Raw genomic sequence first — 15,858 nt, 5'->3', positions numbered from 1 at the left:
CACAGATTCCGTGTTCCGACAAAATGGAACTGCTCCTCATCAAACTTCTTTGAGAAAGTTTATGAAGGAATTCTTTGTTTCTCTTAGCCCTAAACGACCAAGAAGACAAGTGAATTTTTTTGTGCATTGGAATCTCGCATCAGATTCAATGGAGACTCGGCAATGGGTTCTTGCCAGCATAGTATGTCTGGCAAAAGAACTAAATCCCTCTATTCCTGATGCAACGCTTTCAGATAGAAGTTTCGTTGCCCAGGCAGGGTACTTACATTTTCATCTACAGAAGAAGAGATGGTTTAAACGGTTTGCCTACAGAGTCTTCGGGGGGTGCGATGAGGGCTCAAAATGCTTCCAGAAGGTATTCAGAAGGATACAATAAGAGCTAGAAATCAGGGTTCCGCCCAAAAAAAAAAAAAAAAAAAAAAAATTTCCAGCTCAGTCTCTCCTTCGACTTCCAGACTCCTTCCCTTCCTTCGGGCAAGGATAGGAAGATTCTGCAACGAGGAACCTCATCAACATGTAAGAAGAGATCTCGTTAGCAAAAGAAGTGTTCACGAAGGATCCTCCTCGGAGGAAGACTCTTCTCTCTCGTATTGTTAGATATCCTGTCGTCTACTCGGTGTAACTAACTAAAATCACCTCCCCTTGCCAGGGGCCAAAAGCTCAAAGGGGAAGAATTTCTTCCACCCTTCTCCAGTCTCCTGATAAACTATGTGGTTGTTCAGGACTCTCGGACAATGTAGCGCCAGCCAGGCGCCAAATGCCAATACAGGCGAAAAACGCCAGAGGCGGACAGTTCCAAGGAACTCTGTCATGGTCGGATACTGAGAAGGAGCAGGCCTCCAACCTGTCGCAAATGCGCCAGAGACGAACAAATCGGACAGATATAAGAGTGTCCGATGTGGACATCGCCAGACAGCCTAGAGACTCTTCCAAGCTCGAAGCTCCAGCAAGTGTGGAGGAGCCAAGCCAGGCGCGAGGCGCCAGCCAGGCTCTAGGAGCCAGCCAGGCTCTAGAAGCAAGCCAGGCGCCATCCAGGTGCCAGGCTTCTTCAAGGCTAGGCTCCAGTCAGGATTGAGGATCCATCCAGGCGCAAGGCTCCTTCCAGTAAAGAGAAACCTAAAGCTCTGTCATGTAAGAGGGCTAGTCCCCATTGATATGATACAGGTAAGGCTCTGCCATGTAAGTGGGTCAGCCCCCATTGGCACGATCCAAGAAGGCTCTGTCGTGTAAGCGGGCTAGCCCCCATTGACATGATCCAGAAGGGTTTGTCAGTCATAGGTCCCTACCTCGCTGAAACTCTTGAGGCATGCAGACTCATAGACAGTAATCATGAAGTCTTCTCCCAGGCTCCAGGTGCCTTCCAGGCGCAAGGCGCCAACCAGACGCAAGGCTCCAGCCAGGCGCGAGGCGCTAGCCAGGAAGGAGGAGCCAATCAGGCACCAGCCAGGCGCGAGGCGCCATCCAGGCACGAGGCTCCAGCCAGGCTCTAGGCGCCATTCAGGCGCAAGGCTCCAGCCAGGCGCGAGGCGCTAGACAGGCGCGAGGCGCTAGACAGGCGCTAGGCGCCTGCCAGGCACGAAGCGCTAGCCAGGCTCCAGGCTTCACCCAGAAGAGATCTATATCAAAGAACGCCTGGTTCCTTCTTTGAGACATTGTGATCTCTTAAGCACTTGATAAGTGCATTGATGATTCCTTCAAACAGCTGAGAATTAAAAGCGCATGAAGTGCGAGCTTTTCCGAATTCTTGTTCTTTCCCTAACAATATGTCATAAGGACATATTAGCTGTCACATATGGGAGATGCAACTCTGTGTTGACTTCCCATTATCCGAAGGATGTCAAGATAACCTTCGAGGGATCCTTCTCTCTTGGTTGATACGTGTCTGCGGATACATTGCTGGGATAGGGAGCAGATACTGATCCTTAACTAGTGAGTTAAATTTTATTTAACGTCGTGTTTTTTTCTTTGGGTTGTTTGAAAGGAGTTTGTAGATAACTCTTTTCAACTTAAGCACTAACCCTCGTGTTAGGATCAGGTGATCGGGATCGGTGTTGTGCTCCTTAATTATGCCACTAGGCATAGGCATATTGTCATGTAAGAGGCTCTGTCGAGTAAATGGATAAGACCCCATCGACAGACCCACAAGAACTCTTAGCCATAGGTCCACATCCTCGCTGAGGCTCTTGAGGCGAAGCAGATTCCTAGGCATTAGCCTTGGAGTTTTCCGCCTGATCAGTAGGAACCAAGGTTTTATTTATTTATTACCTACAACGTATGTTGTTTACCTGTCTATTCAGTAAATAGTTGTCTCTTTCCCACCACCAAGGGTGTCAATCAGCTAAGTATATATCTGCTGGGTAAGTTCCATGTACAAAATGATAATGTTAAGATACAATAAAGTTTTGTACATACTTACCTGGCAGTATATACGATTGATGGCCACCCAGCCTCCCCCTCAGGAGACAGGTGGAAGAGAAAATCTGGTTCTAGAAACGTTAATCGTTCCTATTCCTGCCACCCAGCAGCAGGGGCGGTAGATCACCTGACCTACCTGCAGCGTGTGCCGCGAAATTCGAATTTCTCGTCGACGACGGAGTCTATAGCTAAGTATATATCTGCCAGGTAAGTATGTACAAAACTTTATTGTATCTTAACAATATAATTTTCCTAGTGCCAAAGGCTTCGGGGGGGTGGAGACCGGTACTGGACGTAAGCGCGTTGAACCGATTTGTAGAAAAGAAGAAGTTCCGAATGGAAACGTCCTCCTTGGTGATGTCAGCCCTACGTCCAGGAGATTGGATGGTCTCTCTGGACTTACAAGACGCATATTTCCACGTCCCCATTCACCACTCGTCGAAGAAATATCTTTGGTTCATGGTAGGGGGCAAGATTTTTCAATTCAGGGCTCTGTGTTTCGGCCTGTCTACAGCTCCTCAGGTCTTCACCAACCTGATGGCGAATGTAGCGAAATGGCTTCATCTAGAGGGAATCAACATCTCCCTCTACTTAGACGACTGGCTAATCAGGGCCAAGTCAGAGAGCCAGTGTTTGGAGGACCTTATGATAACACAAAATCTGATACAGTCTCTGGGATTACTCGTAAACCTCGAGAAGTCACAACTGATCCCCAGCCAGAACCTGGTTTATCTGGGGATTCAGATGGATTCTCGGGGTTTTCGGGTGTTTCCTTCGCAAGAGAGAGTCACTCGAGGCTTGTCAAAGATCTCGAACTTCTTAGAGAAAGAACACAGTTCAGCGAGGGAATGGTTGAGCCTGTTAGGGACTCTGTCCTTGCTGGAGAAGTTCTATCCTCTAGGGAGGCTTCACATTCGCCCTCTACAGTTCTTCCTGAAAAACAAAAAAAGGTATGGAATTGGAAGACGGGGCAACTTCTCAGACTCTTTTTCCGATTCCACCCCAGGAGGTGAAGAATCACTTGAAGTGGTGGTTCATTCCTCTCAAAAAGAACGAAGGCTTGTCCCTTTCCCTGCGGAACCCCAACCAAGTGTTATTTTTGCGACGCTTCGGAGTCGGGATGGGGAGCAACGCTAGGAGCAAGGAAGGTGTCGGGCACCTGGACAAAGGAACAGGTGTCTTGGCATATCAATTGCAAGGAACTAGTAGCCATACACCTGGCCTTAAAGTTCTTCGAGGCGGTAGTCAGAGGTGGGGTGGTTCAGATAAACTCGGACAACACCACGGCTCTGGCTTACATCCGCAAACGAGGAGGGACTCATTCGTTCTCCCTCTACCAGCTAACAAGAGATCTGTTAATCTGGACAGAGGAAAGAGGTATAACTCTCCTCACCAGATTTGTGCAAGGGGAGCGAAACGTGAGAGCAGACAGACAGACTAAGCAGGAGAAATCAGGTCCACGCAGAAGTGTGTCAAAGTCTGTGGTCCCTGTGGGGGAGACCTCACATAGACCTATTCGCTACGTTCCTCTCCAAGAGGATAGAGATATTTTGCTCGTTAGTAGAAGATCCAAGAGCCTTTGCAATCGACGCATTTCTCCTAGATTGGTCGGGTCTGGATGCCTACGCCTTTCCCCCATTCAAGATTCTGGGGAAGTGCTCAGGAAGTTCGTGGCTTCAAAGGGGACGAGGTTGACCCTCATAGCCCCATTTTGGCCAGCCCAAGAATGGTTCACGGAGGTACTGGAGTGGATGGTGGACTTCCCCAGATCTCTGCCAAGCAGAATAGATCTACTCAGACAACCCCACTTCGAGAGGTCTCATCACAACCTCCCCGGTCTTGCTCTGACTGCCTTTCGACTATCGAAAGACTCGTCAGAGCGAGAGGGTTTTCTCGCAAGGCTGCAAGCGCTATCGCTAGAGCCCGCAGATCCTCAACTAGGCGAGTATATCAATCGAAGTGGGAAGTCTTTAGGAGATGGTGCAGGACGAAGAAGCTGTCCTCCTCCAATACCTCTGTAACCACCATTGCCGATTTCCTCCTTTTTCTTAGAGAGGAATTGCAACTTTCTGTGTCAACCATCAAGGGATACAAGAGTATGCTGTCAGCAGTATTCCGGAATCGAGGGCTGGAGATAGCAGATAATAAGGATCTCCACGATTTGATTCGGTCTTTCGAGACTTCGAAATCGAGAACTCCGAGAACACCTAGCTGGAATCTGGATGTGGTCCTGAAATTCCTCTCCTCGGACAAATTCGAACCTCCACATCTTGCCTCCTTTCGGGACATTACTAGGAAGTGTTTATTCCTATTGTCCCTCGCGACAGCCAAAAGGACGAGCGAATTGCACGCTCTGGACTCTAAAGTTGGCTTTAAAGGAGATGCGGCTATCTGTTCGTTCCAGACATTGTTTCTGGCGAAAAATGAGAACCCTTCAAAGCCTTGGCCTAGGAGCTTTGAAGTAAAAGGCCTATCTAACCTGGTAGGTAGAGAGATAGAAAGGTCTCTTTGCCTGGTTAGGGCTCTTAAATTTTATCTCGATAAAAAGAAGCAGGTGGGAGGTTGTCAACAGGGTCTTTGGTGTGCTGTGAAGAACCCCAAAAGACCCATGTCTAAAAACGCCTTAGCCTTCTTTGTGAGAAGTGTGATTATTGAGGCGCACAAGAATTGCCGGGATGAATCCTTCAGACGTCTAAGAGTTAAAACTCATGAAGTAAGGGCGGTAGCCACGTCGCTAGCGTTTCAAAAGAATATGTCACTGAAGAATATCCTAGAAGCGACATATTGGAGATGCAATTCAGTTTTTGCATCGCATTACCTGAAGGATGTAAGGGTGACCTATGAGAAATGCTTCTCTCTCAGTCCGTTTGTTTCAGCGGATATGGTACTGGGACTTGGAGCAAAGACTGATCCTTAAAAAATTTTTATAGATGTACATAAACCCTCTTGTCAGATATGTTCTTGGTTTCCTACTAGCAGGGGTGCTTGACGTCGCACAGGCGGCCGTTGCCTTTGTTAGTAGGGAGCTAGGTGTGTATATGGCTAGTAGGGGGGTAAAATTTTTTTTTTTTTTTTTTTTTTATTATAAAGTGTGCATGTTTTTTATGTTTCGAGTTATTGGTTGTTTGTAAGGAGTTTGGGGATAACTCCTTGCAATCTTTAGAACTAACATGAATGTTAGGATCAGGTGATCGGGATCGGTGTTGTGCTCCTTGAACAAGGTGTATTGTCATGTTAGTGGATTAGCACCCAATGACAAAGGCCTTTAGGCTCTGCCGAGTAAGTGGATAAGACCCCATTGGCAGACCCACAAGAACTCTTAGCCATAGATCAATATCTCGCTGAGGCTCTTGAGGCGAAGCAGACTCCTGGGCAGTAGCCACGAAGTCTTCCGCCTAATCAGGTAGGAACCAAGGTTTTATTAATACCTACAACATATGTTGTTTACCTGTCTATTTCAGTAGTTAGCTGTCTCTTACCCACCACCAATGGGTGCCAAATCAGCAAGTATTATCTGGCAGGGAAGTTGAATGTATAAAAATGATATTGTCATGATACAATAAAGTTTTATACATACTTACCTGACAGATATACTATACGATTAATGGCCCACCCAGCCTCCCCGCAGGAGACAGGTGGAAGAGAGGAAATCTGATTAGAAAACGGGAATGGTTCCTAGTCCTGCCACCCAGGGCAGTGCGGTAGATCACCTGACCTACCTGTAGCGTGTGCCGCGAAATTTGAATTTCTATCGGGGACGACGGAGTCTATAGCTAAGTATATATCTGTCAGGTAAGTATGTATAAAACTTTATTGTATCATGACAATATAATTTTTCAGATTTTAAGATAAGGTGAAATTTATGAAGACACGTAGTATAAGGGTTACTTTTAAGAACTTTAGATAAAGGTTGGTTTATCAGGCTTTTATGAATTATCAGCTGTTTGTTCTATAGTTTAAATATTAGCATACTGTTAAATATAAGACCGATATAGGCTACATTTGTACACCTTTCTCTTTTATAACTTTATCGCCATTTGATTTTTCATGAGCAACAAACTTTGGGGTTTTGCGGATGTTAGCTGTTTACGGGGTTTGTGAACACATCCTCCATGAATACCAGGGCCCGACTGTAAAAGCATTTAGTAATCAGATCACAACCACATCAGTTGTAAATAACTACAAAAGTTGAAAGACAAAAACACTTTTATGTATACAAAATGGTAGGTGACAGAATGTGAAAATGCATAAGGTGCATCTAAATGGTTTCTCATGTGTAGTTCAGAAAACCTAATAGGATTTATTTGCTAATTTTATCACAACTAGCTGCAATCAGGTCTATGTGGTCATGCTCTCATAACATCATCGTCATAGTTTGCTTTAAAGTCAAACATTCAGGCTCACAGGACAGGACCTAAGTTCTGAAAACTATATTTAATTTTTGTTAGTGTGTTTATCAGTCATCTGTTCAGTTCAGTCTTTGCAGGATTTGGGTAACACAAAAAAAATCCCCCAAAACTGTAAGCAAACATCACAACAATAGTCCTAGAAAAGATTACAGAATTAGCGGAATGAGAGGCAAAACACAGACGAAAAATAAAAAGTATCACAATAAATGGTGTAAAACTTTGTTTAAGGTGTCATGAAATACAAAGATTTTAAAAGTTCTTTTTATACTTTGATTTTTTCAAGTTACGTATTGGCATTTACTTTTAAATTATGTGATTGGTCTTTAGCTATCACCAAATTTTCATGTTCATGTTTTAAGCTGTATAATGCAATTTGCTTTAATTAATCGACTTGTATTTCTGTTATTTCAGTCTTTGGCTGTAGGAGGGTTTTGAGAGGCATAAAGAAAGGACATTAAGTGAAAATTTGTGCTGTATGATTATGCAATACTAACTTTATGTGAAAAATGCCATTTGAAAATGATTTGAAACAACATAAGTGCCCAATTTGTGACAAAAGTTATAAAAAAAAAAGTACTTTAAAAAATCATTTGAGTGCTCATGCTGGTGTTAGGTCACACATATGCAATATATGTGGTAAAGGATTCACTACAAAGGACTACCTATCAACTCATGTGAAGTTTCACACCTCAAAAAAGCCTTTTGTATGCCCTATATGTTCACACAGTTTCTCAACTCGAGGAAATTTCAGGAGGCACACCCAAAGGCACAAGGGAGAAAAAAACTATATTTGCAGGATTTGTCAGAAAGGATTCACAACAGATAGTAACCTCTTAGTGCATATGAAAACACATTCATCAGAAAGACCTCATGTGTGCTCTATATGTAATAAAGATTTTCTCTTTAGAGGAGCCTTGCAGAGACATGTAGATAATGTACATTTAGCTGAGAAATTAGATGTTTGTAGTGTATTTAGTGTTGGGGGTTTCCTGACAGTAAGGAAAAGACGAGAGTCTTTTGAAAAAGCATATTTGTGTAAAGTATGTGAAAAATATTTTGATGACAGAATTATCTTTAAAAGACATTTACATAGTCATGATGGGAAGAAAACTTATGTGTGTGGAATATGTAGTAAATGTTTTGAGAACTATGTTGATTTAGAGTGGCATTTACGGAGTCACTTGGGAATGGAGCCTCATGTGTGCACCATCTGTAATAAAAAGATTTTTCAGAAACTATCGTCTTACCAAGCATATGAAGATTCATGAACGAGAGAATCAACAGGAGCAAAATGAAAAAGAATTAGTTTTAGGTGAATATTCTGATGTCAGTAATATCAGTGAGCCAACTTTTACACCTTGCAAGTGTGCTCATTGTAATAAGGAGTTCCGATCCAAGCACTTACTTAATCAGCATTTGAAGAACCACTATGACGAAAGACCATTTGTTTGCAGTTTGTGTGGGTTGGGATTTATTTATAACAGTAGGCTGAAAGCACATATGACTACTCATACTCAAATACTACAGAAAACTGTAGTGCAGCAAAATGAAGTCAACATAGGCAAGCTTAAAACTGTTCTGCAAGATGATACTGATGATGATTTAAGCAAAGTGATGCTCAAAGAACATATTTTGAAAGAAGAATATGAAACTGACTGTGGTGAAATGAAATCTCTAAGCACTATAAATATTGCAGGACATGGAAGCGAACTAGCAGGCTCAGCCACTAATGAAACTGATGATGGCTCTGTAGTGATCAAGAATGAATATATTTTAGATTGGAACAGTGGAAGAAGTTATGCCTGTGACAGGGAATATATTACAGTGTATTCAGGAAATGACTTGATAGAAAATATTTCAGATGAAGATTTTTGCACCCAGAATGATGATAATGCTGTGGATCCCTTGGCGTAATACTACAAGTAAGTAATGAACATGTTTCTTTTCCTGTCTTAGTTTGTGTGTTCTATAAAATTAAACCCTAAAAATGGTTTTCTCTTCCCTAGTACAAACCACTGCTTTACCCTAGCTTGTCACTATTGTTGAAAAGACATCCAACTAAAACCATAGGCAACCAGTTAAAAACTTACCAAGCAGATCTTGTTCTGACCAGGGTGATAATAGAGAGGAATTACAGCCAAAGTTTGGTTGTATATGCTAAAAGGAAATAATACCTTAGTTATACGTACTATGTTCAAAGGACTTTTTCATACCTTTAGCTACAGTGCTATGTACCTATTTTATTTTGCTTAATGTAGCAAAATATCTTCTAATAGGTATAAAATGACAGTGCTTCTAAGAGAGAGTGAGAGAGTTAACATCTTGCAAATCACTGAAGTTATTATTTATAGGTGTTCTATCAATAAAACTTGGTGGGCAATTTATTAGCCCTCTTACGCCGATTGGACGTATTAAACGTCGAGTCAAAATGTCTCCCGTTATGCCGATTGGACGTACCATACGTCGACTCAAAAAAGTTTTTTTTAAAATTCGCGGAAAAATACTTATAGGCCTACCAGCCGAAAACTTTTGAATCACGCGCCTTGGGGGATGCTGGGAGATCACGGATCAAGGCCTTGTTTTGTTTTGAAGCGTGACCCAAGTGCGCATGCGCGGAATCCTTCCTTCTCGCTCCAGCGCCAGCATCATCGTAGCATCATCCGTCAGCGATCTTTTGCCGCAATCGTGTTTTGACTGAGCTTGTGCAGACTTTGAACATTTGTGTTGGTACAGACGTTCATAGAGATGTCTGACCGTCGTATGACACGCGAAAGGCGCGTTTTTACCCGTCGGAAGGGATCGTGTTAGAAGAGTTTTGGACTTGGATGCTGGCGAAGGACCCAGCACCCAACCTGACCTCGGTCCTCAACGCCGTTCTGTGCGACCACGTGTCGATGAAAGTGCTTCGAATGTGTCTCATTTGCCGTTAGTAACCCCAAGGAAACATCGTGCCATCCTTAGGGGCATTCGTAGGAATTTGGAGGGCTCAAACAAAGAGACATTGACGATTATTTATCGGAGCTCGATCGAGAGCATTTGGCAAGTCCTCATTTTGATGGCGGTTGGTCATCCAGTGACGAGGACATTACTCCCGATCATAGTGATGACGAGGATTATTTGCCCCCAATGTCCGTTCGAGGGCACATCCCGAAAGTGAACTAGAATTTAGTAGTTATAGTGCTTATGAGGGGGAATCTGAGGAGGGGGAGGACGATGATTTAGGATCAAGTTTTGTTGGTGATGATGATGGGGATACAGAAAGCGAAGGCTTGAGTGAGGGAGATGGGCCAGTGAGGGGGGTTCGTGTGGGAAATCGTGCCCGCGCTCGTGCCCGCGCTCGTGCCCGCGCGCGCGGCAGCGCGCAGGGGCACGTAGAAGGTCGGATAGTCGTGCTAGCCTAGGGTCGTCCGAGAGCGACGATGGGTGGACAGAGGACCCCACACCACTACCATGCATCCATTTACGGCAAATCCTGGCCTCACCGTACCTGTTCCCCTGACTGCTCTGGGTTTTGTTCGCTTTTCCTTACGCGGGAATTGCTGGAGTACCTGGTAGCAGAGACGGTGGACTACGCCAGGTATTGCCGTGATGAACTACGCACGACATTATCTTATCACTGGCGAGGCTGCGACCTCTCTGACATGGCGCATTTTTTGGGGCTCCACGTTTTTTTTGGATTGATTCCTGCTGCCGACGTCAGGATGTATTGGAGGCGTAATTTTCTTTTATGTACGCCCTATGTGCCCGGCATTATGCCCCGTGATACTTTCCTGGCGTTGGACAGATATTTTAAAAACGCCTTCAACCGAAGGGCCATACCCCGGAATAAACTCTGATCGCCTCATTTTAGTGCGCCCAGTGTTGGAATATATTCGTGAACGCTGTAAACTCTCGTGATTCCTGGAAAGAACCTTTCTTTAGATGAGGGATGATGCCTTACAAAGGACGTCTAAGCATCAAAGTGTATAACCCCAAGAAGCCGAAGAAATATGGCGTGAAATTTTTTTTATTACCGAGGCCAACACTGGCTACGTCGTGGACTTTTCGGTGTATTCCGGGGTCTTCTCCACGATGCGTGACACTGTTTTCGAGCTTGTGGATCGTTTCCGTAACCAGGGATACCACCTGTTTATGGATAATTATTATAACTCGGTATCCCTGGCCCAGGAACTGTATGATGCAGGTGTTCACGTCAGTGGTACCCTTCGGTTGGTGCGTGGGCCCCGAATTCCCTCAAGAGGTTACGCTAGCCATCAGCAACATCTGGCAAGAGGAGAGACACAGTGGCGGCGGAAGGGAGCTGTCTTCGTCATCTGTTGGAAAGGGTGTCCGACTCGTCCCCATGATTACGACCGAGCCATGAACCTGTCCAAGAGGAGATCGTGCAGCTGGAAGAAGACGCGTCGACAGGGCCGAGTTGTGTATGAGCAGTTTCGTTGAGAGCGCGCCTACCGTCATTGGGCACTACAATAGGCACATGGGAGGAGTTGATCTCTTGATCAACTCATCCAATATTATCCCTTCGCCAGGAGAAACCAGAAGGTGGACACAGAAGCTCCTCAATACACCTCCTTCAGTTGCCCGCCAAAATGGCCCTACGTACTCTACTGTGGGTACTACGGTCCCGATCTACGGGAGGATGAGCCACTTACAGTTCCTTGAGGCAGCCGGGGAAAGCCCTCATCAACTTTGATCCCAATGAGTGGCCTTCCATGTCTGCCCCCTGCCCCGAGCTGTAGATCTACCCCATAGAGGAAAGGGCAGACCTTCGGGGTGCCAACTTCGGTCATCCTTCTGCCGACGCCCCCTGCTGCTGACGCCCCTGCTGCCGCACCGCCCCTGCTGCCGCCGCCCCTGCTGCCACCGCCCCTGCTGCTGACGCCCCTGCTGCCGCCGCCCCTGCTGACGCCCCTCCCCCCCACCCGCGCCCCTTCTCGTCGGTAGTGGACCCTCCGTGTCGGCTAAATGCCAGGGGATCACACACTGGATCTCCTAGAAGGGCGCAGGCAGAAACGGTGCCGGGTGTGCCATATGAATGGCAGAAGGAGAGACACCCGGTTCTTCTGTCGCACCTGCAAGATAGCTCTATGCAGGTTCGGGGAGTGTGACCGCAAATACCACAGTGTGGGGGGGGGGGGGGGGGCCTTGTATTGGGTGCGACTCAGCGGCGGTCAAGGGTGGAGGGGCGCACGGAACCGCGCCCTATCCCAGCGGCCGTTAAGGGCGCGCGTCTCCCTCCTCCACCTGTACCTCGTCATGTCGAGAGGAAAAAAATGCAAGACTCTTCAATGGAGGAGGGAGAAAACAAGAATAGAACGAAGAGTCAGGATTACGAGTGAGTATTCTGCATTTATTTTATATTTAGTTTTATATTTATTACAATTTTTTTATATATCTGAATGTGTGCATGATAAAATAATAATAAGACATTTCATTGTATGCGAAAAGAGAATGTCCACCTGCATTCCTTTTATTTATGTATTGGTACCAGAATCGAAGAATGTAATATATATATTTTTACGTATAAAAAAAACAAAAAAAATTATATATATACGTATATATATATATATATATATATATATATATATATATATATATATATATATATATATATATATATATATATATATATATATATATATATTATATATATATATATATATATATATATATATATATATATATATATATATATATATATATATTTTTTTGGGGGGTAAGCAAATTACTTACAGTCTAGTAATATTCAATCATTTATACTTCAATTATTTAAACATATTGCAAGTCTCTAGAACAATATCTCCGATTTATGGTGAATATTTGAAAAAAAAATATTTTTATCCGTCCGCGCGCCGATTCTCTGCCGAAAATCTCAGGAAACGCGTAGGTCACATTCTCTAATATTTGTGCCTTTTCATATTACGCTTATTTAATAGTTTTATATATGGAAATGTGCGCAAAAACATGCACAATATAAAAAAAAATATTGGAAGGTTGTAGCATTATCATTTTTGAAATATTTGCATATAAAGTACGATAAGTACGAAAAAAACTACGATCGGTCAACTTTGACTCAACCGAAAAGGTAAAAAAAAACGCATTTATAACATAAAAATCTTACAGTCTAGTAATATTCAATCATTTATCTCATTTTAAAACATATTGCAAGTCTATAGAACAATATCTCGATTTATGGTGAATTTTTGAAAAAAAATAATTTTTTCCCTCGCGCGAACGATTTTCGGCCCGAAAATCTCGGAAACGCGTAGGTCACATTCTCCTAAATTTGTGCCTTTTCATATTACGCTTTTTTTAAAGGTTTATATATGGAAATGTGCGCAAAAAAACATGACACTATAACAAAAAAATGGAAGGTTGTAGCATTTATCATTTTTGAAATATTTGCAAATAAAGTACGATAAGTACGAAAAAAACTACGACGGTCAACTTGACTCAACCGAAAAGGTTAAAAAAACGCATTTATAACATAAAAAATCTTACAGTCTAGTAATATTCAATCATTTATCTTCATTTTAAAACATATTGCAGTCTCTACAACAATATTCTCGATTTATGGTGAATTTTTTTGAAAAAAATAATTTTTTCCCCCTCCGCGCGACGATTTTTCGGCGAAAATCTCGGAAAACGCGTAGGTCATTCAAAATCACGAATATTTGTGCACTTTTTCATATTACGCTTTTTTTTAAAGTTTTATATATGGAAATGTGCGCAAAACATGCACACTATAACAAAAAGTTATTGGAAAATGTGTAGCATTTATCATCATTTTTTGAAATATTTGCATATAAAAGTACGATAAGTACGAAAAAAACTACGATCGGTCAACTTTGACTCAACCGCAAAAGGTCAAAAAAAAACGCATTTATACATAAAAATCTTACAGTCTCGTAATATTCAATCATTTATCTTCATTTTAAAACATATTGCAAGTCTCTACAACAATATCTCGATTTATGGTGATTATAAAATTTGAAAAAAATATTTTTATTCCGTCCGCGCGCCGATTCTCGGCCGAAAATCTCGGAAACGCGTAGGTCACATTCTCCTAATATTTGTGCCTTTTCATATTACGTTTTTTTAAAGTTTTATATATGAAAATGTGCGCAAAAACATGCACAATATAACAAAAATTATTGGAAGGTTTGTAGCATTTCTCATTTTTTTTATTTTTTTACATATTTGCATATAAAGTACGATAAGTACGAAAAAAACTACGATCGGTCAACTTTGACTCAACCGAAAAGGTAAAAAAACGCATTTATAACATATAAATCTTACAGTCTAGTAATATTCAATCATTTATCTTCATTTTAAAACATATTGCAAGTCTCTAGAACAATATCTCGATTTATGGTGAATATTTGAAAAAAAATATTTTTTATTCCGTCCGCGCGCCGATTCTCGGCCGAAAATCTCGGAAACGCGTAGGTCACATTCTCCTAATATTTGTGCCTTTTCATATTATACGCTTTTTTTACAAAAGGTTTATATATGAAAATGTGCGCAAAAACATGCACAATATAACAAAAATTATTGGAAGGTTGTAGCATTTCTCATTTTTTTTATATTTGCATATAAAGTACGATAAAGTACGAAAAAAACTACGATCGGTCAACTTTGACTCAACCGAAAAGGTAAAAAAAACGCATTTATAACATATAAATCTTACAGTCTTAGTAATATTCAATCATTTATCTTCATTTTAAAACATATTGCAAGTCTCTAGAACAATATCTCGATTTATGGTGAATATTTGAAAAAAATATTTTTATTCCGTCCGCGCGCCGATTCTCGGCCGAAAATCTCGGAAACGCGTAGGTCACATTCTCCTAATATTTGAGCCTTTTCATATTACGCTTTTTTTTAAAGCTTTTTATATATGAAAATGTGCGCAAAAACATGCACAATATAACAAAAATTATTGGAAGGTTGTAGCATTTCTCATATTTTTTATATTTGCATAATAAAAAAAACTTTTAACGAAAATTCGACATTCGGTCAACTTTAACTCGTTCGAAATGGTAAAAAAACTGCATTTGTAAGCTAAACTCTTACAGTATCGTAATATTCAATCATTTTCCTTCATTTCGAAACAAATTGCAAGTCTCTATAACATATTTCGATTATGGTGAAATTTTTTAAAAAAAATTATTTTTTTACATCCGCGCGCTACGAATTCATGCATCATTTTGTGATAATATTTTCTCTGTGTTGCTTTTATCGTTTTACAATGTGTTATATATCAAAATGATCGCAATTTAGTGCACATTACAACGAAAAAAAAAAGTAACTTGTTACCTCTAACCGTTTGGCGCACAGCGAGATTTGAATACAATTATGTATGAATTTTTTTTTTTTTCGTACCATATATCGCATTATTTATATATGATAATGATATTATTTTTCATTTCTGATGATTGCATTCTAAACTTCAGGCAATGACAAAAAAAGGAGCCAAAAATTAACTCTTAATCTTAAAAAGTACGCGCGCTGTAAATTTTTGAAAAAACTATTTTTTCCACTTCCGCGCTCACTCCAAACCAGGCCCGGCATACGGGAGACGTTTTTGATTTTTAGGGCCCCGGCGTAAGAGGGTTAGTATAAGATCAATTTTTTGCCCTTTATTGTTTATAGTTGGTTTACACAACCAACATTTAGACAGTGTTTAAGCTGTAGTCCAAAGTTAGTATATCTTAGTTTTTACCAGACCACGAGCTGATTAACAGCTCTCCTAGGGCTGGCCCGAAGGATTAGATATTTTTACGTGGCTAGGAACCAATTGGTCACCTAGCAACGGGACCTACAGCTTATTGTGGGATCCGAACCACACTATATCGAGAAATGAACTTCTATCACCAGAAATAAATTTCTCTGATTCCGCGTTGGCCGAGCCGGGAATCGAACCTGAGACCACCGGATTGGCAGCCCAGCTCGAAAACCACTCGGCCAGCGAGGAACTTAAGCTGTAGTCAAAGTTACTTGAGAATTGTAAGGCATCAATGAAGGAATGAAT

General features: G+C 42.0%; 1 protein-coding gene across 13 annotated transcripts in view; it reads left to right on the top strand.

Annotated features, from left to right (window-relative positions):
• The window catches only part of LOC135201687 (gastrula zinc finger protein XlCGF8.2DB-like), a 123,082-nt gene that overhangs the window by 47,301 nt on the left and 59,923 nt on the right, over positions 1–15,858 (top strand). For 6 of the 13 annotated variants that reach the window (XM_064230826.1, XM_064230827.1, XM_064230829.1 and 3 more), the window contains exon 2: positions 7,236–8,746. The exons of 2 other annotated variants lie outside the window; for them this stretch is intronic. The gene's annotated coding sequence lies outside the window, so the exon portion shown is untranslated. The remainder of the gene's footprint in view (positions 1–7,235; positions 8,747–15,858) is intronic. 5 more of the 13 variants (XM_064230834.1, XM_064230831.1, XM_064230832.1 and 2 more) reach the window with 1 other exon arrangement.

Source organism: Macrobrachium nipponense, chromosome 28 (assembly GCF_015104395.2).
Source record: "Macrobrachium nipponense isolate FS-2020 chromosome 28, ASM1510439v2, whole genome shotgun sequence".
Classification (NCBI taxonomy): Eukaryota; Metazoa; Arthropoda; class Malacostraca; order Decapoda; family Palaemonidae; genus Macrobrachium; species Macrobrachium nipponense.
Note: the sequence above shows the minus strand (reverse complement) of the source record. Positions and strands in the feature narration are given on the sequence as shown.